This window comes from Papio anubis, chromosome 4 (assembly GCF_008728515.1).
Source record: "Papio anubis isolate 15944 chromosome 4, Panubis1.0, whole genome shotgun sequence".
NCBI lineage: Eukaryota > Metazoa > Chordata > Mammalia > Primates > Cercopithecidae > Papio > Papio anubis.
The window spans coordinates 76,863,400-76,890,756 of record NC_044979.1 but is presented as its reverse complement, the minus strand read 5'-3'; the positions used below and the strand labels follow the sequence as shown (position 1 = coordinate 76,890,756).

At 42.9% G+C, this 27,357-nt stretch overlaps 1 pseudogene; it reads right to left on the bottom strand.

Moving 5' to 3' along the window:
* Positions 1-20,091: 20,091 nt before the first annotated feature.
* The window catches only part of LOC101022418, a 59,414-nt pseudogene continuing 52,148 nt past the window's right edge, over positions 20,092-27,357 (bottom strand).

Genomic DNA, 27,357 nt, shown 5'->3' with positions numbered 1-27,357 from the left:
AATATCACAGAGGGGGTATACTCCCTCTGCGATATTGGTAGTAACATCATATCTTCTTTTGAATATTATGAACAATATCACAGAGGATTCTAACCCCTGCAATATTGGGGGTAACATCATTTCCCCCTTGGATATCATGAACAATATTACAGAGAGGATACACCCTCTATGATATTGGGAGTAACAAAATTTCCCCCCTTGGATATTACGAACAATAACACAGAGAGGGTACACCTTCGCTATATTGGGAGCAACATCATGTCTTCTTTTGGATTTTACTAACAATATCACGGGGGGTGTACACCCTACGTGATATTGGTAGTAACACCATCTCCCCCTTGGATATTATGAACAAAATCATAGATGGGGTACACCCCCTTTGATATTGGGTGTAACATCATCTCCCTTCTTGAATATTGTGAACAATATGACAGAGGAAGTCCACCCCCTGAAATGTTGGGAGAAACATCATCTCCCCCCTTGCATATTATGAACAATATCACAGAAGGGGTCCACCCTGTGCAATATTGGGTGAACGTCATTTCCACCCTTGGATATTACGAACCATATCACAGAGTGTGTACACTTCCTTAGATATTGGGAGTAACGCCATCTCCTCTATTGGATGTTACGAATCATATCACAGAGGGGATACACAACCTGCGATATTTGGAGTAACGTTATTGCCCTTTTTGGATATCATTAACCATATCACAGAGGGTGTACACCTTCTGCAATATTGGGAGTAACATCATCTCCCTCCTTGGATATTACAAACTGTATCACAGAGGGAGCACACCCTCTGCGATATTGGGAGTAACCTCATCTCCTGTCTTGGATATTACGAACTGCATCACAAAGGGGGTGCACCACCTACAATATTGGGAGTAACGTCTTCTCCCCACTTTTGTATTATGAAACATACCACAGAGGGGGTACACCCGCTGCGATATTGGAAGCACCGTCATTTCCCCTCTTGTATGTTATGAACCATATAACAGAGGGGGTACATCCTCACTACACCTCCTGCGAATATTGTAGTGGATGTACACCCACTGCGATACTTTGAGTAATGTCATCCTCTACCCGCTGGCTATTAGGAAAAACACAAGTGGTGTACGCCGTCGTAATATCCGGGGTTGTGGACACCCCCCACGAGGCGGGGAGTAATATCACCACCCTCTCCCTACCTGGATATTACGATCCACGGTGGTCCCACAGTGTGTTTACGATACTTTGAGTAATAGCATCTCCCCCTCTCGCAATTGCGAACTATTTCCAGACGGGTGTACACCCTCTGTGGCATTCGGACTAATATCATCCTCTCCCCACCTTTCATGTTAAGAACAATATCACAGGATTGTTCACACTCTCTGTCATACTGTATGTCATATCATCCTCTCCCATGTTGAAATTTGGCACAATATCACTGCCTGTGGTTACACCTTCTGTGATATGAAAAGTAATATCATCCTCTACTCTCCTGGATCATGGGAACAATATCACGGGGGTTTGTACACTTTCTGCAATATTGGGAGTAGTATCATCCCCTCTGCCTTTGAATATTAAGGACAATCTCACAGGTGGGTGTACATCCCCTGCCATGTTGGGAATACTATTATCCTCTTCCCCCCTGCATACTAGGAAAAATAACACAGAGTGGATGTATACCCCCTGTAATACGGGGAGTAATATCCTCTTCTCCCCTTCCGGATATTAGGAACAATATCACAGAAGAGTTTACACTTTTTTCGATATCTGGAGTTATGTCCTCCTCTCCTCCTTTGAAGGTTAACAGCAGTATCGCAGGGGAGATGTACACCCCCTGCGATATTGAGAGTAATATCAACCTCTCCCCAACCCCTCTTGATATTAGGAACAATATTCCAGCCTGAGTGTACACCTCCTACTATATGGTGAGTAATATATTCTCTCCCTTCATGGATATTAGGAACAATATCACAGACTGGGTGTATACAGCCTGCAACGTTGAAAGTAATATCATCCTCTACCCCTCCTGATATTAGGAACAATATGACGGAAGGGTTGTACACTCTGTGCCATATTGGGAGTAATATCATTTTCTCCTTCCCTGAATATGACGAGTAATATTCCCGGGTGGATGTACACCCACTGTTATATTGGGAGTACTGTCATACTCTACCCCCTGGATATTAGGAGCAATGTCACAGGGTGGGTGTACACCCATAGCAAGATTGGGAGTAATATCATGTTCTCCCTCCCTGGATATTAGGAAAAATGTCACAGGTGGGTGCACACCCCCTGCAGTATAAGGAGTAATATTATCTTCTTTCCCCTTAGTTATTAAGAACAATATCCCATGGTAGGTGGACAACCCCTGCACTTTTGAGAGTAATACCATTCTCTCTTATTCTGGAAAGCAGGAATAATATCACAGGTGGGGTGTGCACCTCCCTATGATATTGGGAGTAATATCATCCTCTCCCAATGTGGACATTAGGAACAATATCACAGGGGACGTGTACACTTCTTCAATATTGGTAGTAATATCATCCTCTCCCCTCTGGATATAAGAATCAATATGACAGGCGGGGTGGGCACCCCTCATGATATGGGGAGCAACATCACCCCTCTCCCTCTCCCTGCCTATTACGATCCACAGTGGACACACCGCGTGTTTACGATATTGTAATATCATCTCTCCGTCTAGAAATTAACAAACAATGTCAAAGACGGGTGTACACCCTCTGCAATATAGGGAGTAATATCATTCTGTCCCCCCCCGATATTAGTTACAATAGCAAAGGAGTGTTTATAACCTCTGTGATACTGGGAGTAATAACATCCTCTCCCACGTTGAAATTAGGAACAGTATCACTGGGGACGTGTACACCCCCTGCGATATTGAAAGTAATATCCTCTTGCCTCCTGGATCATGGGAACAATATCACCAGGGGGAGTGTACACTTTCTGTGATATTGGGAGGAATGTGATACTCTCACCCCCCCGTATATTAGAAAATATTACTATATGTATTAAATATCACATTATATATTTTATATATTTCATATATATCTAAATGTATTTTATGTATTTCATATATATCTAAATATATTTTTAATGTATTTACCTATATATAAAATATCACATCATGTATTAAGGACAATATCACACGGGGCATGTACACTCCCTGCGATATTGGGAATATTATCCTCTCCCCCCATGCATATTAAAAAAAAATCACAGAGTGGCTGTACACCTCATGTGATATAGGGAGTAATATCATCTTCTCCCCTTCTGGATATTAGGAACAATATCACACAGGGCTGTACACTTTCTACGATACTGGGAATAATATCAACCTCTCGGTCTTTGAATATTAAGAACAGTATCACAGAGTGGATGTACACCCCCTGTGATATGGGTAGTAATATAAGCCTCTCTCCTCCACGTACATTAGGAACAATATCCCAGGGTGGGTGTACACCTCCTGCTATGTGGGGAGTAATATCATCCTCTCCCTTCCTGGATATTAGGAACAATATCACAGGGTAGGTGTACACATCCTGTGATACTTGAACTTTTATTATCCTCTCCCCCTCTGGATACTAGGAACAATATCACAGAAGAGGTGTACACTCCCTGCGATATTGGGAGTAGTATCATTCTCTTCTTTTGTGAATATTAGGAGCAATATCACCGGGTGGCTGTACACCCCCTGCTCTATTGGGAGTAATGTCATGCTCTGACCCATGGATGTTAGAATCAATATCACAGGGTGGGTGTACACCTACTGCGATATTGAAACTAACATCGTGCTCTCCCTCCCTGACTATTAGGAACAATATCACAGTTGGGTGTAGACCCCGTGCAGTATTAGAAGTAATAATAGTGATAATATTATTAATCATTAAATATGAATATTAATTATTAATAGTAACTAATCCAGACTTCTAACATAATGGTATTAATTATTAATTAATAATAACATTTGTTATTAATCAACATTAATTGCTAATATTTTATTTAGTGTTGCTATTTTCAACATTAATATTAATCACTATTATTAATACCAATAATTCACATTAATTTTATTGTGATCACTTTAATTACTGATATTAATGATTAATATTAATTAGTATCATTTTATTTATATTAACAATTGACATTAGTTTTAATTATTAACATTAATAAATATGATTGTTCCTGATATCAGGGGGCAGACGATGATATAACTCCCAATATCACAGACGGCATACACCACTTGTGTTGTTCCTAATAGCCAGCAGGTAGAGGATAACATTACTCAAAGTATCGCAGTGGATATGCATCCCTTCTGTGATATTGTTCCTAATATCCACGGGGGAAGAGGATGATATTACTCCCAATATTGCAGGGGGCGTAGACCCCTCCTGTGATATTGTCTCTAATATCCAATGGTGGAGAGGATGATATTTCTCCCAAATTCGCAGGAGGTGTACGTCACCCCTGTGATATTGTTCCTAATATCCAGGGGGCGAGAGGATGATATTAGTCTCAGTATCACAGGAGGTGTACACTCCTTAGTGATATTGTTCCTAATATCCAGGGACGGAGAGGATGATATTACTCCCAGTATACCGGGGTGGGTACACCACCTCTGTGACATTGTTCCTAAGAGCCAGCAGTGGAGAGGAAGATATTACTCCCGATATCGCTGGGGTATACACGCCTGCCCACCCCCGTTATATTGTTCTGAAGATTCAGAGTGGGAGAGAATGATATTACCCCCAATATCTCAGGGGGTGTACATCTTCCTGTGATATTGTTTCTTATATTCAGGCGGGAAAAGATGGCATTACTCCTAATATCGCAGGGGTTGTACACACCTCCTGTGATATTTTTCCTAATATCCAGAAGGGGAGAGCATACACTTTCCCTGTGATATTGTTCTTAATATCCATGATGGGAGAGGATGATATTACTCCCAATATCGCAAGAAGTGTACAGCCTCCTGTGATACATATCCTAATATCTAGGTGGGGAGAGGATGATACTACTCCTAATATCACACAAGTGGTAAAACCCTTTCGATATTTCTCCTACAATCCATGGGGAGAGGATGACATTACTCCCAACATGGAAGAAGGTGTACACCCCCCTGTGACATTGTTCCCAATATCCACGTTGGCAGACCATGATATTACGCCCAATATTGCAGGGGATGTACACCCACCTTGGGATATTGTTCCTAATATCGAGAGGTGGAGAGGATGATATTACTCCCAATATCTCAGGGGCTATACACCCATCCAGTGATATTGTTCTTAATGTCCAGAAGGGAAGGGATGTTATTACTCCAGATATCGAAGACTTTTTCTCTCCCCCTGGGATATTGTTCCTAATATCCAAATGTAGAGAAGATGATATTACTCCCAATATCACAGGGGGTTATACACCCCTCTTGTGATACTATTCTTAATATTTAGCAGGGGCAGACAAGGATATTACTGTCCATATCACAGGGGTGGACAACACCGCTGTGAGATTGTTTTTGATAGTCAGTGGGGGAGAGGAGGATATTAATTTCAGTATCACAGGGGACACACCCCCTGTGATATTGTTCCTAATATCCAGGGGAAGAGAAATGATATGACTCACAATATGGCAGAGGGTGTACACCCCCTCCATAATATCGTTCCTAATATCCAGAGGGGATTAGAATGATATTACTCCCAATATCACAGGGGGTGTACATGACCCCTTTGATATTGTTTCTAATATCCTGGGAGGGAGAGGATATTACCCCCAATATCGTAAGGGATGTACACCGCCCCCAACATTGTTTCTCATATTTAGTTGGGGAGAGGATGATAATACTCTTCGTGTCTCAGAGGGTGTACATCCCTCTTGGGATATTGTTTTGTAATATCAAGTGGGGGAGAGAATGATATTACTACCAATATCGCAGGGGGTGTACAAACCCCCTGTTATTTTGTTTTGAATATCCAGGTTGGGAGACGATGATATTACCACCAATATAGCAGGAGTTGTACACCCTACCTGTGATATTATTCCTAATATCCAGAAGAAGAGGGAATGATACTACTCCTAATACCGCAGGAGGTGTACACCCACCCTGGGATATTGTTCCTAATATCCAGTGGGGGAGACAATGGTATTACTGGTCATATCACGGGGGGTGTACACCACCTCTGTGATACTGTTTTTAATATCCAGGGGGAAGAGGATGACATTACTCCCAGTATCGCAGTGAGTGTACACCAACTCTGTGGTATTGTTCTTAAAATCCAGGGAGGGAGAGGATGATATTACTGTCAACATCGCAAGGGGTGGACATCCTTTCTTTGATATTGTTCCTAATATCCAGGGGAGAGAGCCTGATATTAATCCCAATATCGCTGTACACACCCCTTTTTGTTATTGTTCCTAATATCCAGGAAGGGGGGAGTCCATATTACTGGCAATATCACAGAATATCACAGGGTGTGTACACCACCTCTGGTATATTGTTTCTTATTTCCAGCAACGAAGAAATTGATATTACTCCCAAAATGGAATGGGCTGTACTCCTCCCAAGAGATATTGTTCCTAATATCTAGGGGGGAAAGGATGATATTACTCCCAATGTTGCAGCGGGTGTATAATCCGCCTGTGGTATTGTTCCTAATATCTACGGGGAGTGAGGATGACATTACTCCCATTATCGCAGATGGTGTACACTGCCCTTGTGATATTGTTATTAATATCCATGGGGGCAGAAAATAATATTACTCCCAATATCGTAGGTGGTGTACACCCCCCACTACCCCCATGATATTATTTCTCATATCCAGGTGAGGGGAGCATTACATTACTCTCAATATCACAAGTGATGTACACATCTTCTTTGATATTTTTCCTACCATTTACGGGGAGAGAGGATGATATTACTCCCAGTATCGCGGGGGGTGCCTCACTATATCACAGTTGGGTGTACACCCCCTACAGTACAAAGAATAATATTACGTTCTCTTCCTTTAGCTCTTGAGAACAATATCACATGGTGGGTGGGACAACCCCTGCACTATTGGGAGTAATATCCTTCTCTCTTATTCTGGATAGTATGAAAAATATCACAGGCGGGATGGACAACCCCTGTGATATTGAGAGTAATATCATCCTCTTCCAACGTGGATATTAGGAACCATATCACAGGGGGCGTGTACACTTCTTCGATATTGGTAGCGATATCATCGTCTCCTCCCTGGGTATAAGAAACAATGTGATAGGCGGGGTGGACACCCCCCGTGACTTGGGGAGTAATATCCCTCCCTGCATATTAGGATCCACGGTGGACACATAGCGTGTTTATGGTTTTGTGAATAATACCATCTCCCCCTGTAGACATTACGAACAGTATCAAAGACGGGTGTACACCCTCTGCAATATAGGGAGGAATATCATCCTCTCCCCGCCTGGATATTAGGAACAATATCAAAGGAGTGTTTATAACTCCTGCGATATTGGGAGTAATATCATCCTCTCACAGGTGGAAATTAGGAACAGTATCAGTGGGGTCGTGTACACCCCCTGCGATATTGAAAGGAATATCATCCTCTTCCCTCCTGGATCATGGGAACAACATCACTGGGGGGTGTACACTTTCTGTGATATTGGGAGTAACATCATCTTCTGTGCCTTGGAATATTAAGGACAATATCACGGGGTGTGTGTACATCTTCTGCAATATTGGGAATAATATTATCCTCTCTCCCCCTGCATATTAGGAAAGATATCACAGAGCGGGTGTTCACCTCCTGCGTTATGGGGATTGATACCATCCTCTCCCCTTCCGGATGTCAACCTCTCAGCCTTGGAATATTAAGAAGAACATCACAGGGTGGATGTACACCCCCTGCCATATTGGGAGTAATATCAGCGTCTCCCCTCCATGGATATTAGGAACAATATCACAGGCTGGCTGCACGTCTCCTGCTCTACGGGGAGTAATATCATCCCCTCCCTTCCAGGATATTAATAACAATATCACAGGGCAGATGAACACAGCCTGTGATACTGGAATTATTATCATCCTCTCCCCTTCCGGATACTAGGAACAATATCACAGAAGAACTGTACCCTCCCTGCGATATTGGGAGTAATAGCATAAGCTTCTTCCGTGAATATTAAGAGCAATATCACCAGGTGGCTGTCCATTCATTGCTATGTTGGGAGTCATGTCATACTCCACCCACCTGGATATTAGGATCAGTGTCACAGGGTGAGTGTACACCTTCTGCAATATTAAAACTAAAATCATGCTCTCCGTCCCTGGATCATAGGAACAACATCACAGGTAGGTGTACACTCCCTGTGGAATTTGGAGCAATAATATGATTAATTATTAAACACCAAGAATCAATTTTAATAATTATCATTAATACTATCAATTAATAGGATATCATTATTCATTATGGATAATTATTTTAAATATATGATTATGCATGCAAAAATTAGTTATTAATATTAATGTCATTTAACAATATTATTAGTTCTTAATATTAATTATTTTATTACAAATATCACTTAGTATTGATTTAAGTAACATTAATTGCTGATATCATTATTTTATTATTAATAGCGATAATACTATTAATTATTAAAACTAATCATTAACATTTTAAATCAGTGTTAATTTTTACTATCTTTATTGTGATTATTAATATCGATGATTACTATTAATTTTTATTATATTTATTAATATTAATAATTAATAGACTTGTTCTTGATATCCGGGGGGGAGAGGATGATATTACTCCCAATACCACAGAAAGTGTACACCCCTCTATGACGTTATTCCTAATAGCCAGGGGTAGAGGATGACATTATTGAAACTGTCGCAGTGGGTGTACATCCCTTTGGTCATCTTGTTCCTTATATCCTGGGAGGGAGATGATGATACTAGTGGCAATATCTCAGGGGGTGTACACACCCACTGTGATATTGTTCCAAATATCCAGAGGGGGAGAAAATGATATGACTCCCAATATCACAGGGGGTGTACATCCTCCTGTGATATTGTTTCTTATATTCAGGGGAAGAGGATGATATTACTCCCAATATCGCAGGGGTTGTACACACCTCCTGTGATATTGTTCCTAATATCCAGAAGGGGAGAGCATAGTATTACTCTCAATATCGCAGGGGGTGTACACCTCCTTTGTAATGTTGTTCTTAATATCCATGATGGAAGAGGATGATATGACTCCCAATATAGCAAGAAGTGTACAGCCGCCTGTGATATAGTTCCTAACATCTAGGTGGGGAGAGGATGATATTACTGCCCATATTGCACGAGTTGTAAAACCCCTTCCATATTTTGCCTACAATCCTGAGGGGAGAGGATGATACTACTCCCAATATCGAAGAAGATGTACACCCCCCTGTGACACTATGCCCAATATCCACGTTGGGAGACGATGACATTATGCTCAATATTGCAGGGTATGTAAACCCACCCTGGGATATTGTTCCTTATATAGAGAGGGGGAGAAGATGCTATTACTTCCAATAACGCAGCGGCTATGGCTGTACACCCCTCCTGTGATATTGTTCTTAATATTCTAGGGAAGAGAGGATGATACTACACCCAATATCGCAGGGGGTGTACACCCACCCAGTGAAATTGTTCTTAATGTACTCCACCTCCCACCACCAGGGATATCGTTCCTAATATACAGGGGAAGAGAGGATGACATTATGCCCAATATCGCAGGGGAGTGTACACACCCTCTGTGATGTTCCTAGTATCCAAAGGTAGAGACGATGATATTACTGGCCATATCGCAGGGGGTGTACACCCTTCTGTGATATTGCTTTTGACATTCAGTGGGAGAGAGGATAACATTAATCCCAATATCGCAGAAGGTATACAGACCCCTGTGATGTAGTTCCTACTGTACAGGGGAAAGAGAAGAATATTGTTCTCAATATCGCAGGGGGTGTAACCACTCTGCCCCCCATCTATTGTTCCTAATATGCAGTGGGGTGGAGGCTGATAGTACCTCCAATATCCCAGAAGGTGCACACACACCTGTGATATAGTTCCTAATATCCAGCGGGAAAGAGGCTGATTTTACTTTCGATATCGCAGTGGGTGTACACCGCCCCCAACCCCGGGGTATCGTTCCTAATATCCAGGCGGGAAGAAGATGACATGGCTGACAATATCAAAGGGGGTGGACACCTCTTCTGTGATATGGTTCCTGATATCCAGGGGGTGAGTGGATGATATTACTGCTAATAAAGTAGGAACCGTAAAACCACCCTGGGATTTTGTCCTTAATAACCACAGGGGAGAGGTGATATTACTACCAATATTGCAAGGGGTGTACACCTCTCCTGTGATATTGTTTTTGATATCTAGGAAAGGAGAAGATGGTATTACTACCAATATTGAAGGGATGGACAGCCCCCATGGGATATTGTTCTAAAGATACAGGTTGAAAGATTATGACATTCCATCCAATATAACAAGGGGTGTACACCCCGCCTGTGATATGAATCGTAAAACCTAGAAGAGAGAATGACATTGCTTCCAAAAATACACGGGGCGTACACCCACCCTGTGATATTGTTCCTGTCATCTAAAGGAAGAGATGATGATACTACTCTCACTACTGGAGAAGGTACACACCCCCCTGTGATACTGTTCCTCATAACTTGTGGGGTAGAGCATGATAGTACTTTCAATATGACAGTGGCTTGACACCCAGTCTGTGATATTGCTCCTAATTTCCAGTAGGTAAAGCATGATGTTCCTGCCAAGAGAGTAGTGAGTGTACAGCCGCCCTGTGATATTTCTCTGAATATTCAGGGAAACACAGGACGACATTACTCCAAATCTCCCAAAAAGTGTACTCCCATTGTGTGATATGGTTCCTAATATCCGGAGGTGCAGAGGATGGTATTCCTTCTCCTATTGCAGGCTGTGTACACACAACCTGTGAAAATGTTCCTAATATCCTGAACAAAAGAGACTGCTAATAATGGACACACATTGCAGGGGTGAGTCATTGGCTATTACGATCCACATCGCAAGGGGGTGAGGCACCCCCCACGATATGGGGAGTAATAGCAACCCCCTCTCCCCGCCTGGCTATTAGGATCCACATCGCAGCGCAGTTCAGGACACCAGCCCTGCCCCATCCTTGACCCAGACAGTGGGTGTCATGAGACCACCTCAGGGTGGGTGGCAGCTCAGCTCTAAGGTATCCCTGCTACCAAAGACCAACTGTTCCTGCCAGTTTGAATCTGGCCACAGGGTCTCTGTTGGTGAGACAGATGACCATGAGGCAGACACCCTGAAATCTAGCATGACAGGGCTCAATGCCCCCATGAGAGGCACCATAGCACCAAGACTTTGCAGACATACTAGCGAAGACCACAGCAGGCCCTGAGTGAGAAACAATCTGACCAAGATCCTGGGGTCCTGCCACACAGCCCTTAAACCAGGGACTGGAAACTGTTTCCCTAAAGAGCCAGGAGTCAGTATTTTCAGCTTTGCCAACTGATCTTTGCCTCAAGGATGCAACTCTGCCATGGCTGCAGGACAGCAGCCTTCTGCAGGTGGCCTGTGAAGAGATGGGCATGACTGCACCCCCATAAAACTTTACTTATGGACATGGAAACTTCTCAGTGTCATGAAGTGTTATTTTTTTTATTTGTTCAACCACTTGGAAATGTAAAATCCGTTCTTGGAAATGTAAAATCCGTTCTTGATTCACGGACCACAGGAGCAGGCAGGGACAGGCTGCCCCTTGCCGACCTCTGGAATGAGCTTAGAGAAGGAAATGACAGGCTGGGCCAGTGCAGCCTCCTCACAGCAGATTCGCTGCAGGAGGGTCCTTCGTAGCAACCACTTCTCATCCTTCATCTTGGCTTTAAGTGCAGTTCAGGTGGAGAAAGAGAGAACAGAATTGGCCTCAGCTACAAGAAGGAAGGAGATGCAGGGTCAAGCGCCGTGTGGATCCATCACACTCAACATTCATACCAAGCGGAGCACAGGCAGGACCAGCCCAGGGGGACCGAAGCAGAGGCTCTCTGGGGTGGGGGACCTCTGGGTGGGCAAGATTCTCTACCTAAAACTCATATAGAAGTTCTACACAGCAGTAGTTACAGAAAACATACACTAAGAAAAAGGACAAAATAAAAATAGGACACCAAGTTTGGCCAACCGGGTCTCACAAGCCAGTAGATAAGAAAGCCCAGGAGGTCCCACCAGAGGAGCTGGGGGTGGGTTCCTGCCTGCAGGGGGCCTGGGACACCTCATTCCCACAGATTAGGACCCAAGCTTTGGGGAGGAAGCTGTCAGAGTCACCCAGTGAGCTGATCAGAGCCGGAGCCACAGAGCAGGTGAGGAGCCCTGGCTAATTTTTGTATTTTTTATAGAGACGGGATTTCACCATGTTGGCCAGGCTGGTCTTCAACTCCTGACCTCATGATCCGCCCGCCTCATTCTCCCTACTATGGCTCATTGTTTTTTTTTCTTTTTTTTTTTTTTTGAGATGGAGTCTCACTCTGTCACCCAGGCTGGAGGGAGTGCGTTGGCGAGATCTCGGCTCACTGCAAGCTCCACCTCCCGGGTTCATGCCATTCTCCTGCCTCAGCCTCCCGAGTAGCTGGGACTACAGGCGCCTGCCACCACGCCCGGCTAATGTTTTGTATTTTTAGTAGAGATGGGGTTTCACCGTGTTAGCCAGGATGGTCTCGATCTCCTGATCTTGTGTGACAGAGTGAGGTTGCCTGGGCGACAGAGCGAGACTCAAAAAAAAAAAAAGAAAAGAAAAGAAAAAAGAACATTATAAACCAAATTCACTCAAAAGAAATAAAAACAAGATGACAAGTCAATGGCACTGAAAACACAAAATCAACAGAAGAACTCAATAGAACAATAGCTGTTTCTTCAAAAAGATCAACAAAATTGGTAACTATCAAGCCAGGCTAACAAAGAAAAAAAGAAATCACACAAATTACTATAAGGTGAGTACAAAAGTAATGGCAGTTTTTGCATTCTTGGAATTTGCTGTTTGATACTGGAATACCCTCTTAAATATCTTAAATAAATGTGGTTATGTTATACATCATTTTAATGGGAATTTCTTGCCTTTTTTTTTTTTTTTGACTTTTTTGACTTTTTTTTTCTAATGACTTATTATTTATTTTACACTATGGAAATGATGTCAGACAAAAAGCAAATTCAAGCAACTTTCTTATTCGAGTTCAAAATGGGTCCTAGAGCAGGGGAGACAACTCACAACATCAACACATTTGGTCCAGGAACTGCTAATTAAGGTACAGTGCAGTGGTTCAAGAAGTTTTGCAAAGAAGGTGAGAGCCTTGAAGATGAGGAGCATAGTGGGCAGCCACCGGAAGTTGATAACGACCAATTGAGAACAACCGCTGATTTCGATCCTCTTACAGCTACACGAGAAGTTGACGAAGAACTGAATGTCGACCATTCTATGGTCATCCGGCATTTGAAGCCAATTGGAAAGTTGAAAAAGCTTGATAAGTGGGTGCCTCATGAGCTGACCAAATATTTTAAAAATCATCCTTTTGAAGTGTCATCTTCTCTTGTTCTATGAAACAACAATGAACCATTTCTTGATCAGATTGTGACATGCCACGAAAAGTGGATTTCATACAACAGCCAGCTGAGTGGTTGGACTGAGAAGAAGCTCCAAACCACTTCCCAAAGTCTAACTTGCACCAAAAAAAAGGTCATGGTCACTGTTTGGTGGTCAGCTGCCAGTCTTCTGATCCACTACAGTTTTTGAATCCTGGTGAAATCATTACATCTGAGAAGTATGCCAAGCTAATCGATGAGATGCATGGAAAACTGCAGCACCTGGAGCCGGCACTGGTCAACAGGAAGGGCCCAGTTCTCCACAACGCCTGACCACATGTCATACAACCAGGGCTTCAAAAGTTGAATAGACTGGGCTATGAAGTTTTGCCTCATCTGCCATATTCATCTGACCTCTCGCCAACCAACTATCACTTCTTTAAGCATCTTGACAACTTTTTGCAGGGAAAACACTTACACAACCAGCAGGATGCAGAAAATGCTTTCCAAGAGTTCATCGAACCCTGAAAACGTGGAATAAACAAGTTTATTTCTCATTGGCAAAAATGTGTTCATTGTAATGGTTTCTTTTTTTTTTTTAGACAGAGTCTCACTCTTTTGCCCAGGCCAGAGTGCAAAGGTGAAATCTCGGCTCACTGCAACCCCTGCCTCCTGGGTTCAAGAGATTCTCCTGCCTCAGCCTCTTGAGTAGCTGGGATTACAGGCACATGCCACCACGCCCAGCTGATTTTTGTATTTTTAGTAGAGACTGGATTTCACCATGTTGGTCAGGCTGGTCTCAAACTCCTGACATCCTGATCCGCCCGCCTCAGCCTCCCAAAGTGCTGGGATTACAGGTGTGAGCCACTGCGCCCAGCCCATTGTAATGGGTTCTAGTTTGATCAATAAAGATATGTTGCAGCCTAGTTATAAAAATTTAAAATTCATGGTCCAAAACCACAATTACTTTTGCACCAACCTAATAAGAATTAAAAGAGGCGTTTATATTAGAGAGCCCATGGATGAGAAAATAATAAAGAATATTACAATCTCCATAACCCACAAACTTGGTAACTGAGACCAACTGGATGAATTAAAAGACACAATCTATTAATACTAAAACATAGGAGAAATAGGTAATCTAAATATATTTATATCTATTAATAAAATGGAATTGATACCTAATAACCTTACAGAAAACTTCTATATTCCAAAAATCTGACATTCTCTCATGTTATTCTAACTGGTGGGATTCGGGGATTTTCATTTTGATAAGAACATAGGTGAGTCACATACACTTAAGTTTAGTGCTCATTGGTCAGGAAACCTATGTCCACTATAGGATACTGCAGAGCGATGCGTTATGGAGAATTTAGGCAAGATAATATGATTTTCAGAGTTAAAGGAGGACAACCTGTTTTATGTACAGTAATTCCTCATAATATCATAGGGGATACCATATTTAAACTTTGGGGTATCCCCAGGTATAATTCTTATTTGAGCCACATGTGAATTTCAGACACGGAGGCTTCCCAACTTTGGTGGCTTTCAACAAATGTTGAAGTTAATTCACAACCTATTTTGTGGAGGCATAAAATTCAATGAGCACTCATTTAACCTTTAATTTTAAATATTATTTTTGTAAACTTTGCATTTCCAATTAGGTGAAATTTTAAACCTGTTTCAGTTCTTACCCACTTTTTTCCTTTTTTCCTGAGATGGAGTCTTGCCCTGTCACCCAGGCTGGAGTGCAGTGGCATGGTCTCGACTCACTGCAACCTCCGCCTCCCAGGTTCAAGCGATTCTCCTGCCTCAGCTTCCCAAGTAGCTGGGATTACAGGTGCCCGCCACCACGCCCGGCTAATTTCCATATTTTTAGTAGAGATGTGATTTCCCCATGTTGGTCAGGCTGGTCTTGAACCCCTGACCTTGTGATCTGCCCACCTCGGCCTCCCAAAGTGCTCAGATTACAGGCCTGAGCCACCGCACCTGGCCTCTCCACTCTTTTTAGGCGAAGGGGAGTAATGGTTGCTTTCAGTTAGGAGGGACTCCCATGTACCCAACCCATTTGTGTAAATTTATTCCTTCAGAGTTCTTCAAATCAGCATCACCATTGTTAAAGGCCTCCCACATGGTAATAATTGTGCTACAGGGTTTTACGAACATGAAGTTTATGTTTGGCTGAATTAACCTCCTTGCTGTGGCACAAGGGGGCCATAGGTGTTTTCACCAATTATGAAGCGGGTTCACTGTGCAATGGCTACCAACTTTTCTGACTACAATGAGACCAAACACATTCATACATAAATTCCATGAAGTGAATTTATTACTTACAAATAGCAAACAAAAGACAACAGAAGTCTAGGATTCAATATGAACCGCTACCACAAGATCAGGAAAGCTACCCAGAGCAGATGGATGGAGTTTTGACTGTAAATGCTTCATTTGCACTACAACTGAGGGAGCCCAGAAAGCAGCCCACCTTGGGTTGTCTCCCAAGATGTGGTTTGCTGGACACAAGCGTTAAAGTCCATTCTGTTTCGAGCAGGGACTATAACAGAACCTGGGCTGTTCTGACCAATGTCACCTGATTATCAGGATATTGCATTCCCAGCATATCATACAGTTATCTTGAGAACTACCAGTAAGAAAGGGAGGAAAATGGCCCTGTACCCTTACAACTGAAGGATCAGGATGTCTGTTGTGACAGAGGCACAGACAGTAGCGACAGTGTTCTTGTGAGCCATCTACTAGTTCTCTTGACCGCAGCATGGCACCTGACTGCTTTTCTCTTTCCTTTCAATGGAAACTGTTTCAGAATATTTTGAATATTTTGAGTTTCTACATCTATAGAGTTGCGGCACATGATCACTGGCAGTGTAGACTCTCTGCATGGTTAAAGGAAAGAGTTCAGGAGCCCATCAACCCACATTGGAGGAGACCACCTAATCCTCCAGAGAGTGCCACTCCATCTTCCTGGGGTTGGCTCCACATGCAGTAAGGCCATTATGTCTAAGGCCGTCAAGACTTGCAGTCCGAAGATTAGACTTTTGACATGCTGATAAGCAGCAGTGATAAGAAAAGCCCACACAATGACTAGGAATTTTTCAATGAAAGCAGCTGAGACGTTTCTTCATATGCTTCAGTAGGGGCTATCAAACTCTTTCTTTCTACTTTCTTTACTCATCAGTGCCTGAACCATGATGTACACCTCATCAGGAGGGTGTATGGGACAGCAGCAAGGGGAGCAGTAGCACAAGAAACAAACAAGGCCACTACTTCTGCCTACATAATAACTATTGTCTTGGAGTGTACAAGAATTAATAATGTTCACATGGATGCCCAAAGCATACAGAGATGGTGACCAGAGTAGATGCAGGGACTACAGAGATACAGCCTGATTCTTGCTAATTAGGACTTAAGTGTTGGCTTCTGTGCTGTGCTTTTGTGCATTAATAAGCCAGGGCCTCAAAACTGCCTGCTAAGCACAGGCCAAATGTCATGCTGGGGTGCAATTAAACATTCATGTCTAGGAGATGAGAGCATTTTAGTGTGGAAGAAGATGGCAACACGTGAAGACCACAAAGACCAAAGGGAAGGCCCATCATCAGCTCACGGTTCTGACCCAGGTGACTGCTGATGTGTTACGGAACCGTCAGCCGACAGCAGGTAGGTCAAGTTGAGCAGGTATCCTGCATGAGGGCTGGTCCATTCCATTTGTGTTGCCAATTGTTTCAATAGCGTCTCATGCACCCTACCAGTGAGGAAGGAAGGAGCACCCTACGTTTACTGGCACCGTTAAACACATAACATCTATTACTAAACAGATAAACCAGACATCAGTTATTAATTACATATAGGAGGATGGTGTAAGCTCCCACAGGCCCAAACAGGGATTAACTTGGGAGCAGAGAGTGGTATAGCATTAAAAGTGAGGATGTTCCTTTTTTTTTTTTAAGACATAATCTCGCTCTGTCACCCTTGCTGGAGTGCAGTAGTGTGATCTTGGCTCACTGCAAGCTCCGTCTCCCGGGTTCACGCCATTCTCCTGCCTCAGCCTCCCTAGAAGCTGGGACTACAGGCGCCCACCACCACGCCCGGTTAATTTTTTGTATATTTAGTAGAGATGGTGTTTCACCGTGTTAGCAAGGATGGTCTCGATCTCCTGACCTTGTGTTCCACCCGCCTCGGCCTCCCTAAGTGCTGGTGCTGGGATCACAGGTGTGAGCCACCATGCCCGGCCGAGGATGTTCCTTTGCTCCTAGAGGAGTATGTGATTGGTTTGTCTGTTGGCTGGTAGGGAATTGAATCATGTGACACTGACTGGTAAGACTGTAATACTGTAAAATACAATATATAAACTATCATACCATAATGGTGTAATACTATCTACTACAACACCAAAGGCATCAACGAAAAGCACAATGCTATCATATGTGACTGAGAGACTGAATGCTTCCTCCCTCAGATTGGTTACAACATATTGTCCTATCACAGGTCTCTCTCCTTCATTCAAAATGAACAATCCAAATAACAGACAGAAATAATAAAGAATAAAGGGCAACAAATGCAAAGAACTCATGAGATGATACTCTATGGTAAACTTTATGTACTTAGGAATTAATACCAACTCATTATTAGCAAAAAATAAACATCTTTACATCAAGAGTAGTTTTTCCTTTAATAAAAAAGGTGGAATGTGTATAATGGACAAGGAATAATCAAAATTTGCCAAATGAGGCTAGTAAGACAATCCCAACAATTCACAATCATTATTCACTGGTCCATTAATCACAGGACAATACATACAAATGAAACTTACCTGGCTGGGCGCAGTGGCTCATGCCTGTAATCCCAGCACGTTGGGAGGCCGAGGCGGGCAAATCATGAGGACAGGAGTTCAAGACCAGTCTAGCCAACATGGCGAAACCCTGTCTCTACTAAAAATACAAAGAATTAGCTGGACATAGTGGTGGGCGCCTGTAGTCCCAGCTACTCGGGAGGCTGAGGCAGGAGAATCGCTTAAACCCAGGAGGCGGAGGTTGCAGTGAGCCGAGATCGTACCACTGCACTCCAGCCTGGGCAACAGAGTGAGACTCCACCTCAAAAAAAAAAAAAAAATGAAATTAAAAAAAAAATAAACTTACCTACATATTAGAAAAACATCAAAATTCAACCATGAATCCAGCACATTATCAAATGAATAGATAAAACTTCTACCAACAAACTTAAGAAAATATCGTTATCTATGAAATTCAAGTACTACTGCTTAAAGAGCATTTACAGAACTCTCACCTCAAGGTTTCCCTGCAAAACAAGGTGAAATGCATACTCAAGACTCTTTAAGAATGCGCCACTGATACAAACAATATACTTATAACTTGTGTAACATTTCATACATTTTTTTCAAGCACTGCACGATAATTAATTTGCATCAGGCTTTCCAAATTAGAAAAGCTTCACTTATAGAACTTCTTTCCAGTGGGAGTTTTCACATGATTTTTCAAGTAAATGTTAAAACTGAAAATATTCTTGCAGTTTCTAAACTATTAGAGTTTTAATCCTGTGCACGTTCTTGTATTTACAAGGTCCAGCCAGCCACAGTGTGCATTTTCCTATGTCCTTGAGTGGGTATGAGAGAAATGAAACATTCCCACATTCTGGACATTCATAGGGTTTTTCTCAGGAGTGAGCTGATGTCTTCAAATGGAACTAACACAACTGAAGGCCTTACCACAAATTTAAATTCAAAAGGCTTTTCTCCACTCTGAGTCCTCCCAAATCTTCAAAAACAGGAAAATCTCAAGGCTTGACCACATTTCCTACATTCTTAAGGTTTCTCTGCAGTGTGAGCTCTTTCATGTTTATGAGGGAATGGGAAAGAGTAAATGTCTCACCACATTTCTTACATTCAAGGGGCTTTATTTATTTATTTATTTATTGAGATGGAGTCTCACTCTGTCACCAGGCTGGAGTGCAGTGGCACAATCTCGGTTCAGTGCAACCTCCACCTCATGGGTTCAAGTGATTCTCCTGCTTCAGCCTCCTGAGTAGCTAGGATTACAAGCATACGCTACCACACCCAGCTAATTTTTGTATTTTTAGGAGAGACGAGATTTCTCTAGTTGGCCACGATGGTCTTGATCTCCTGACCTCGTGATCCGCATGCACAGGGCTTCCCCCCAACCCCCCGTGGCTTTTTATGTCCTTGAAAAAGAACTAAGACAACTGAAACGTACCACCATGCCCAGTTAATTATTTTCTTTTTTTTTTTTTTTTTTTTTGAGACGAAGTCTCGCTCTGTCGCCCAGGCTGGAGTGCAGTGGTGCGATCTCGGCTCACTGCAAGCTCTGCCTCCCGGGTTCACGCCATTCTCCTGCCTCAGCCTCCCCAGTAGCTGGCGTGAGCCACCACACCTGGCATTATTTTATTTTTTGTAGAGACAGGGTTTCACCATGTTGCCCAGGTTGTTTCACATTGTTTTAATCCAGGCTGGTTATGAACTCCTGGGCTCAAGCAATACACACACCTTGGCCTCCTAAAGTGCTGGGATTATAGGCTGAGTCACCACACCCAGCCTCTATATCATGACTTCTTTCATGGCGAGTAGGGTCACTGGAACGAGTGTAGGCGTTACCTCATCTCTTACATTCATAGGGTTTTTCTCCAGTATGAATTCTTTCATGGAGGTGAAGGGAACTGAGGCGACTGAAGGCTTGGTCACATTGTTTACATTCATAGAGTTTCTCTCCAGTATGAGTACTTCTATGGTTACAAAGGGAACTCAAACGACTAAAGGCTTTGCCCCATTGTTTACATTCATAGGGTCTCTCTCCAGTATGAATGCTTCCATGGTAATGAAGGGAAGTGGAACAGCTGAAGGCTTTATCACATGTGGTACATTTATAGGGTCTTTCTCCAGCGTGAATCCTTTCATGCGTCTTAAAAGAACAAGAAAATCTGAATGTTTTCCCACATTCCTTACATTTGTAGGGTTTCTGTCCAGTGTGAGTTCGTTCATGTATTAGACAAGAACCGGAAACAGTGAACGCTTTACCACATTGTTTACATTTATAGGGTTTTTCTCCTGTGTGAGTTCTCTGATGTCTTTCAACTGAATTGAGAAAATAAAAAGCTTTCCCACATATTGTACATTTATAAGCTGGATTTCTACTGTGCATTATCATGTGTCTTCTAGCACCTGGAACAAAAACGAAGAATTTCCCACACTGTTCACATTTATATTGCTTCTCTCCATATGGTTTGTATCCTGAGTGAGCTAGGATGTGCCTGTTAAGAAGGGAATGACGTACAAAGACTTTTCCACAAATACTGCATTCACATTGCTTTAATCCAGTAGAAATGTTCTCATTCAGATCAAGATTTGGAATTTGGCTGACAACTTGTCCATACTGACTACCTTCTTTGCTTTCACACAGTCTCTGTAACATATGATTTCTGTAAAAAAATGACAAGCACATTATTATTGGTTGGTTTAATAACTTTCTACTTATTAATAGGTCTTGGACTTACACTACTACCAATACCAGGGAAAATGCTTTTCTTTTTTTTTTTTTTGTCATGACTGAATTATTTGAAAGTAAATGGCTTACTACTGAAAACACAGCTACCACCTGCATGGCTATGACCAAAATAGTAACATTCATATACACAATTTTGTAGTACTATTTTCAAGTAAACCGTTTTCCAAACACTGACTGCTACACTGAAGTACGTTACATTTTGGGTGACATTTTGCTAAAAAGAAATAAATTTCAAGTGATTCTTATTTGCTTTGATTGCTTGTTTTTAAGTTCATGACATACTAAGATTCCTTCAGAGGACTTTACTTCCTCTTCTCAGTGCAAATTATCTTATATCTTTCCCAGGTTTTTCGAAGTGATCTTCAATATTCTGGTCTTTTCATTTGTTTCCTAAAATGCAGACCCATAAAATTATCATGAATTATTACAAACTATAGAAACATTACTAGATTTAATGTTTATTGTACACGGTGCCCATGCCTGATTTATTCACCAAATCATTCCCTTGACACATTCCAAATCACAAATAGCACTGATGATAGGGAAATACTTCTGTCATTAAGTGAAATGTGTTGTCATTCTTACCTACAGAAGCCAGGTTCCTGCAGGTTTCCTGCATCACTTCTCTACAAAGATTCTTCTGAGAAGAATCTAGCAAAGTCCATTCCTCTTGGGTAAAGTTCACAGCCACATCCTCAAAAGCCATGGAGTCCTAAAACATTCCACACATGTGGATAGAAGGATGGGTGAGACTGACAGCACTGGGAATCTATACTCAATTCATAAGCTGTTTACATGATTCTAAAATTTCCAAGCATTTATTCTATGACTTGATTGTCACAACTCTTACTCTGTTCACACATACTCCCTCCCACACAGCAGTACTAATGCTAGAACTGAACTATTCAAAAAGGCAACAGCAAAGTAGAAACACCCATCTCATTAGAGAATCCAGGGAGTAAGATGTGCTGCTAGGAGTTACCTTTTAACTTCACTTTGTACATTTCTAGTAGCTGTCATAATAAAGTCCTACCTGATGTGCATAAGTGAGTTAATATTATCAGTCCTGAGATTACTTACCCTTAAAAATGCCTGCTCACAAAGTTCAATCTTTGTTTGTATTAGTAAATTACATTTTGAAAGGGATTCCACCAACCCAAGTAATAAGAATGACTCACTGCATCTAAATGGCTTATGCAATATATTTGCCAAAACTTTTTCTGCTGAAGGTCTATTATTTTGTGTCACTGCAGTGGTGCTTACGGAACTAGACACCAAATCACAGTCTGAACACTAAGTGTTCAATGAGTTTCCCTGGTAGACAATATTTTACATGTGCTGTCACTTGTTAACTGGGGAGTTGAGCCCATTCCATGTGATTACACTGAGAGAGTAGGCTTATTAAATTTAATTGAGTAGTAAATAAAACCAATAGCTGATATTTAACAATACTAATACAACAATTTTTAAAATTTCTATTGCACAATGTCAAGGCAGAAAGGAATAAGAGGAAATATGACACCTGTTTTTTAAAATGACATGAATGTCACCACTTCCAGATGCTATTCCTGTGAAATCACATAAATTCCCAAATCAGGTTGTTTTAGGCAAGAAAAACTACTTTTTCATATGTAAAAAAAATGACAAATGTCTAAGGATTTTTAGTCACCTAAAAAAAGAGTGATGGCTTGTCTTATGTACTTCTAAGATTTTCAAATGAAAATATTCAGGACAGCACAGTATTAGCAGAGAGATGATCAAACAGACCAAGAGAAAAAAAAGTCTTAATGACCCAGCATTTATATGGAAAGTTGATGAATGATAGAGTAGGCACTGTAGAATAGAAAAAGAAATCATATGCACTTTAAAATATGAGGCAAACCAGGCTGGCATCTACTTGGGAAAATGCATTGCATTCTTCTCTATTCCATGAACCATAATCAACTTATTATATATTCAAATATGAAAGATAAAACCAGAACACTTTCAGAAGTCACAGGAAGATTTTTTTTCTTTTACGAAGGATTAGGCAGAATTTTTTTTATGTAAGAAAAAAGTGATAAAGGAACAGACAAACTCAAACATATTAAAATTTAGGGAATAAAAAGAAAATAGAGTGGGCTGGGCGTGGTGGCTCACGCCTGTAATCCCAGCACCTTGGGAGGCTGAGGCGGGCGATCACCTGAAGTCAGGAGGTTGAGACCAGCCTGGCCAACATGGCAAAATCTCGTCTTTTTGTTGTTTGTTTGTTTTTTGAGACGGAGTCTCGCATTGTCGCTTGGGCTGGGGTGCAGTGGCAAGATCTTGGCTCACTGCAACCTCCACCTCCCAGTTCAAACAATTCTCTTGCCTCAGCCTCCCGAGTAGCTGGGATTACAGGTGCTTGCCACCACACTCAGCTAATTTTTTTGTATTTTTAGTAGAGACAGGGTTTCACCATGTTGGCCAGGCTGCTGTGGAACTCCTGACCTCGTGATCCGCCCACCTTGGCCTCCCAAAGTGCAAGGATTACAGGCATGAGCCACCGTGCCAGGCCTAAAACCCCGTGTTTACTGAAAATACAAAAATTAGCTGGGTGTGGTGGTGGGTGCCTATAATCCCAGTTACTCGGGAGGCTGACACAGGAGAATCACTTGAACCCGGGAGGCGGAGGTTGCAGTAAGCAGAGATGGCACCACTGCACTCCAGCCGGGCTACAGAGCAAGACAGCGTCTCCAAAAAAACCAAAAAACAACACCAAAAAAATGCTCAGATATCCAGATGAGAGGATACAGATGTGTCCACTGTCATAAATTCTTCACCATGCTATAAGAGGGGAACTGACATTTTGGTGAATCTTTGTAAATCATCAATTTATCTATCACACTTTTATTTCACCAGTAGCATTTACAAAGCTAAGTCCTACAATTCCATTTGAAATTACTCTTAAAAACAACAGACCTTTAAAACTTACTACACTCACTCTGGGGAAGAAATAAATATGAATTTTTAGCAAATAAAATACATCATTTTACCTTGCCTCTTTGGAAACAGTATTTTTATCTTTCAAGCTGTACTGACAAAATGTATCTTACAGTCAATGAAAAACTGAAACTCAAATAAGTGGACAAACCTTTTCAAGGTAACAAACTCAGGGAAAGGCAATGCTGACTCCAACACAGGCCTTTCTAAGTGTCACGGCAGGCCATTCTATCCCTCGGGACACCCAACCTGTTCAGTAAAGTACTGTTACCACCTAGAAGGCTCTGGCACTGCTCCTTGTCCTCCTGTGTGCCTTAAGTGCATTTTAATATTCAGGTTCTTGCACATCTCTCTGGGGTGGGTTTTCCTTGTCCTTTGGGACAGTTTTTCTCTCTTCACAAGTCTGAGACAATCTAGAGAGCAGAAATCATTTCTGCCTTTTCCTCTCGGTATCAGCATCCAATTGGCAGACCATCAACATGTCTCAGAGGAATAAAAACTCGGGCTGGAGGAACAATTTTAATGACCTAACTTTAATGACATTACATTGTATTATTCATTAATTTTAATGTCCTAAAATTTTAGTGACCCTAAGGGGTCACCATTTTAGATGAAACTATACCAGGAGATTCCTCTAAGGCCAAGAGCATCCAGCTGCTCCCCCGAGAGGCTCTACCCCCTACCTCAGGCTGCCCTTGGGGATGAGATGATCCCGGGGCTGATACTCACTAGACCCTCCAATAGACATGGCCACTGTGGGTATCCTGGGTCATCCCCAGACAGTTCTAAAATGCCAGGACTAGGAAAAGACAGGAGGGTGGCTGAGGACACAACACCCTGTAAAGTTTTCACGGGGGGACCTCAACCTAAAGACATTTTGGTAATATGTACACTTAGGAAAGATGAAGAGAGGCACAAAGATTTTTTTTACAGTAGAGTGTCAGATGATTTATTCTCCGCTTTCCTCTCATGTAAAATGTTTGGAAACAGAAAAATATTTTGGCCAAAGTGGCTCACGCCTGTAATCCCTGCGCTTTAGGAGGCCGAGGCGGGCGATCAATTAAGGCCAGGAGTTCGAAACCAACCTAGCCAACATGGCGAAGCCCTGTCTCTACTAAAAATACAAAAATTAGCTGGACGTGGTGGTGGGCGCCAATAAGCCCAGCTACTTGGGAGGCTGAGGCAGGAGAATCGCTTGAACCTGGGAGTCAGAGGTTGCAGTGAGCTGAGACTGCACCATTGCACTCCAGCCTGGCGACAGGGCGAGACTCCGTCTCAAAAAATATATATCTATACACACACACACACACATACACATACATAAAATATATACATATATATGTATATATGTATGGTTTGCTTCCTCATTAACCTTATCAAAGCCTCTCATTTATGCCCCTCCTGTGGACCAAAAACCACAAACCATTACTGCGGTACCTGGTTTATGAATCGCCGTTTGCTTAAACACACCGTTTAACGTTTTAACAAAGCCTCAGGTTAATTTTAGGGGGAGAAAGGTGGCACTGGAAGCTCCATGAACCACAGCTCCTCCACGCTGGAACCCCGCACACCGAGTCGGGGCTCTCCCAGATCACCCTCCCGTGGTCACCGCACTACCTGGGTGGGGGAGGCGCGGGGTTCCCGAGAGGGCTCCGGCCAGCGGAAGTGGTGCCCACAGGTACAGACAGGATGCAGGGGTCCGGCTGCCCGCCCCGCTCGGCCCTGCACAGAAGGGGACTGAGGTCCTGCTGGGCCGCGGCGGCTGGGTCCGCAGGTTCCGCAGCAGATGGCTGGTTCCAGCAGGTTTCAACCAGCCCTCTTCCCCACTTCGGGAAGCTAGGCGCAGTCCACTCACCATTCCTCGGCTTCCTGGGTGTCCTGGCGTCAGCTAGGCATGTCCCAATACCCGCAGGTCACAGGGTGGCAGAGGCTGCTGCAGAGCCACCTGGGCCTCCCAGAGCCAAGCAGCAGCAGCGGAGACTAACAAAGAGCCTACTGTGGCGAAGGCGAGACAAAGCGCCCGCCAGCCAGATTCCGGAAGCCGCCCTCTCCTTTCCGGCGGCGCGCCTGATTGAATGGTCCCCACCCCAGCGCCCCTGACTGTAGGCGGCTTCAGGCCCCACCCCCTCAGGCCCTGAGTGACAGGAGATTGCGATCTCACGTGAGGCTGGATGAGGCCAGAACCACCGTTTTGGCCTAGCGGTTTGTAGGGGGTGCGTCCTTCCTGCGCTGGGATCTGACCATGCAAGGAGGACGTTCGCATTTAACCCTGTATACAAGGTTATAGCTATTTGTGTAATTGCAAGCAATATAGTGACAATTCTGTAACTGCCCAGTGGGTTCACCTTGCCCGCTACCTAGACAGAGCCGATTTCTCAAGAAGGGGGAATAGCAATAGAGAAAGAGTAATTCACGCAGAGTCGGCTGTGCCGGAGACCGGAGTTTTTTATTTTATTTTATTTTATTTTTCTGAAACAGAGTCTTGCTCTGTCGCCCAGGCTGGAGTGCAGCCTCAGAGTTTTATGATTATTCAAATCAGTCTCCCTGAGCATTTGGGGATAAGAGTACTTAGAAAGTTTATTTTGCCAAGGTTGGGGATGTTTGTGCATGACACAGCCTCAGGATGTCCTGATGACAGTTGCCCAAGGTGCTCAGAGCACAGCTTGGTTTTGTTGGAGATAAATGCTCGGTGCTGCAAAGCGAAACCAGCACTGAAGCGAAAGTTTTCTCGGCAACGCAATTTACTTCTGCAGAAGCGTGCTGCTTGCATCAATCACAATGGCAAGAGCACACGGAACAAAGGAAAGCAGGGGTTTTTATTCCTAACGCAATCCCTACCTCTGGCATGGGCTGGGGTCGGACCTCAAGCTCTAAACTGACCCGGTTGGTATTGGTGAATATTTTCTCAAATAACGAAGGGGGAAGGGGGATGTGAGTTACAACGGTGGGACATGTGGTTTCGAAGGGAGAAATGGGTGCAGAGCAGGTATTTGATTAGAACTGATGGGAAGGTTGTTTATTGATTAGAACTGATGGGAAGGTTAACTAAGGGCAAGGAGGAATGGAGAACAAGAAAGTTGAGTTCGAGAACAAAAAACAAGAACGTTAACATGCCAAACCTTGGAAGAGAAACTGACTGTATCTGACAGTTTTATACATTATAGGGAGACAGGAGACATCAATCAACATATGTAAGATGAACACTGGTTTGATCAGGTACAACCTGAAGCAAAACTGGGTCAACCCGAAGCCAGGAAGGGG